Consider the following 3819-nt stretch of genomic DNA (forward strand, 5'->3'; position numbering starts at 1 on the left):
ACACAAGAATTTGAAGAGATAACCAGCGAGAAGTGACGCGGTCGCATGGCTCACGCGACCGCGCGAAGGAGAGCAAATCGCAGTGACGCGGCCGCATGGCTCACGCGGCCGTGCAGATTGGAAAAGCTCAAGCGACGCGGTAGCATGGACAACGCGAACGCATGGCAAGGAAAAGCGCGAATGACGCGTCCGCATGGATGACGCGATCGCGTGAAAATGTGCGATCTACAGAATTCACTGGGGGCAATTTTGGACCTTATTTCGACCCAGTTTTCGGCCCGAAACAGCAGACTAGAGCCAGAGAATATGAAGAAACAAGAGACAACATTTATTCTACACAGTTTTCAGTTTTAGATCTAGTTTTACTCCTTCAGGTTTCTCTCTCTAGGTTTAAGAATTTTAATTTTCAATTGGTCTTAGCATTGGAACATTGAGAAGAGTTATTTCCACATCAAGACTTCGTCATTCTAGTTCGTTCTCTTAACTTGGTTTTATTCTTCCATGTTCTTTGCTTTGTTCAATTTTGTCATTTGAATACTTTCAGGATTATTTAGTACAAGGATTACTTCTTCCATTTTAATTTATTTTCCATTCTAATAATCATGTCTTCTTTTAATTCCCTTTCATGTGTTATGGGTTTATTATTTATAATGAGTGAGTAGTTCCCTCACTTGATGGGGAGTTGATTGAAAGGAACTCTTGAGTTGGAAGGATTGAAAGAAAATTTGTAATTGGGTTAACTGTTGGATTGTTATCTAATCACTAACACCAATCCCTTTGAACTAAGTGGGTTGCAACTCGTGAACAGATCTAGCATTCCAACTTGTTTGACTTTCCTTTACCTAGTAAAGGATAACTAAACAGAACAACCATTAATTATAAATCAATCTTGAAATCATCCCATCAATAATAGAGATTCCAACTAATCGACTCCCAGTCAAGGCTTTTATTCATATTATTTGAATTTTCTCAATTTAATTTTCCACCTACTTAACTCAACTTCTTGGAACATCTGATTAATAAAATAGCACACTTTTCTGCAACTCGTTTGGAGACGACCTGGAACTTAAACTGTAAGACCCAGAATCTTGAAAAGTATTATTATGATCAAGTCTCAAATCATATAGTTATTTATAGCCTTAATTTCAGAAATTATTTTATTAAAGATAATTAAGGCAAGTTTTGATTTATTGGATTTGAGATAAGTTATGGTTATTATCCAATTTTACAATTATTGGATTATTTTCTATATTTGAATCATATAGTTGATAGTTATGAAATAATAAGGATTTTATATGATTTGGATTAGATAAGTAATATTTTAAATATTAATACTACTATTTTGGAAAATGAAGAAATTAAGTATATTATTTTTAATTTTTAGATTTTGGGCATTTTATTGAAAATAATTTGTGAAATTGATGAGCAAATAGTATTTTCTATGTACAAATAGTGTTGGATTTAAATTGGGTTTCAATTACTATATTATTCCCAATTTTATGTGAAATTACCATAATGCCCTTAACCCTAACTTTTGAAAATGACACCCTAATCTTTCCCAAACCTAGCCGCCGCAGCCCTTTTCCCCTAATCAGGCAGCAACCTCATTCTCCCTCAGCATAGCAACATACACACGCAAAGAGGAAAAGTTCAAAGAAGAGGAAAGGGAGTCGGAGAGACAGGGACGGCACCACAGCCTGGGGCTCACTGCCGTCGCAGTCGCCGTCGCGCCTTCTGCGATCAGCCTCGCCGTCCGTTCTGCTTTCCGTCAAGTCTGTCCCGCTGCTGACGTCGCCGAACCAGGCTGAGAGAGAGAGAGATCAAAGCGAGCCAGGACTGGGAAGGAGGAGCCACCGCCGCGCATCCTCGTTGCCGTCGCTGGAAGCTTGGCACCGTCGCCGCCTCTGTCCGTCGCGTCATCACGTCTAGCCGTCGCCAGTCGCGTGAGAGAGATGCGCCGTGAGGGAGTAGCCACCGCACCCAGCTGCCATCACATCCTGCTACCATCGGAGCTCGCGTCACTATCACCCATGGCTGCCGTTCTTACCGTTGCTCCATTTGGGATCTGGGTTGAGCACACCGCCGTTGCCATTGGGAGCTGCTGCTGAGGCCAGGGTGCTGTGAGGGTTGCTAATGGAGTCGCTGTTGATGATTGCAAGCGGCTATGCTGATTCTGAGTCGCCGTGTCACTGCCAAAGTACGGAAACTAACTGGTATAGCATCATCGGAGCTGATGTTCAGCTGATGCTGCTGCCTGGGTCGCTGCGGTACGAGTTGCCGTTGATGGAGTTGCTATGTTCAGTGATCTCTGCGAGTTTCGACTTTCCGGTAAGGGTGTTAAATTTGTTGTTTCTGTCATTTTGGGTTTCGAGAAGATTTTGATGCTGCGTGGTTATTATAGTTAACCCACCGGAGCTTTTGGCCGCTGCCGGAGCTGTTGCCGAGTCGGTCCGGAATCGCAGCTGCTTCGTTTTGTTAATTCAGTGAGTATTTCTATTTCGAAAGCCTCGCGTTAGTACCATGTTGTGTTTGGTTAATGATTATGAGTTTTGGTAACGTGGGGTCGAGTCCTGACTGTTATGTGTTGCGATTAGAGTTGTTGAGATTGTTGAGAAAGCAAGTGGAGCCGAGTTGTTGGCTGCGGTTGATTTCGAGTTGAGGCTAAAAGGATTCTGTGACACGTTTGAGTTATGGAATTTGCGTTTTGAGGTAGGGGCGCTTTCCAAAAACTATGTTTTATGTATTGGAATTATTACATATGGATACTGATGTGAGATATTGTGTATTTGGTGATTGTAATTGCCTTATGTATTATTTGATTGACTTGAATGATTATGGATGTTGGTTTGGCTGAATTGTTGTGCGGCTTTATGAAATGTAATGTTTTAAAGTTGATTCTTTAAAGATTTGAAATGAGTTTAATCCGTTGAGGATTCGTTTGAATTGAGTCAATTATTTTGATGATGTGAAAGATAGAATACTTTTGAAATTCAGCCTGGGTTGCTTTAATTGATTTGGTTTTGATAAATGATTTATCGCTGAACCGATTCTTTAAAGCTTTAGAAATGAGTTAAATCGGTTGATATTGAGTTGATTTTTGAAATGGTTTCCTTGAGATTTGCCACTGAGGCGACTGTTGGGCTTAGCTTGCTTTTGAATGGATTTCTGGTTTTGAGCTGTTAAAAAGGAATGAGAAACGGTTTAGTTGGGACCCGAACCGGGTGGCAAAAGTCCAAGTTTTAGGGGAGGTGCTGCCGAAATTTCTATAAACTCTTAGTCTTGTTTGAAAGGTTATTTAAAAAGGGTTGGATTTGAGAAATTGTATTATTTGATTTATTAAGAGGATATTTATGTTTTCAAGCTTAATTTATTTGATGAACCTTAAACGTTGAGTTCAGCTTATTTAGAACTAAACTATTTTTATCGTTTGAATCACTGAAGGAAAGAATGATGCTCTAATATTGATTTCAATATGAAAAGGAGTTTTTAGTGATTTTTAAAGGAACCTAGACTTTTGATTGAGTAATCAAGTTTGAGGCATTTGGAAGAGTTGGAAAAATGGGTTCCAAAAAGAAATCTGAAAGCGGTTTGATTCAAATGAACCGGTTCCATTTCAAATGAGTTGATTTTTGGACCGGGTTGGAACTTGTGATTTTGTATGGTTCGGTTTCATAATAAATTCAATTTTATTTACTTGAACCGAGAACCTATGATTTTAAGATTTTCAATGAATTTTAAAGAATTGATGTGAGTTGACCTTCCCCTAAAGACTTGGGACTCTGCCGAAAAACTTTTGTTATGAAATTCCACCGCTGGGTG

At 39.6% G+C, this 3819-nt stretch overlaps 1 long non-coding RNA gene across 1 annotated transcript in view; it reads left to right on the forward strand.

Moving 5' to 3' along the window:
• The window catches only part of LOC107648193, a 2173-nt gene continuing 549 nt past the window's right edge, over window positions 2196-3819 (forward strand). Inside the window, exons 1-2 of the long non-coding RNA XR_001621780.2 lie at window positions 2196-2483; window positions 2597-2709. This is a non-coding gene — a long non-coding RNA (uncharacterized LOC107648193). The remainder of the gene's footprint in view (window positions 2484-2596; window positions 2710-3819) is intronic.

This window comes from Arachis ipaensis, chromosome B06 (genome assembly GCF_000816755.2).
Source record: "Arachis ipaensis cultivar K30076 chromosome B06, Araip1.1, whole genome shotgun sequence".
Lineage (NCBI taxonomy): Eukaryota > Viridiplantae > Streptophyta > Magnoliopsida > Fabales > Fabaceae > Arachis > Arachis ipaensis.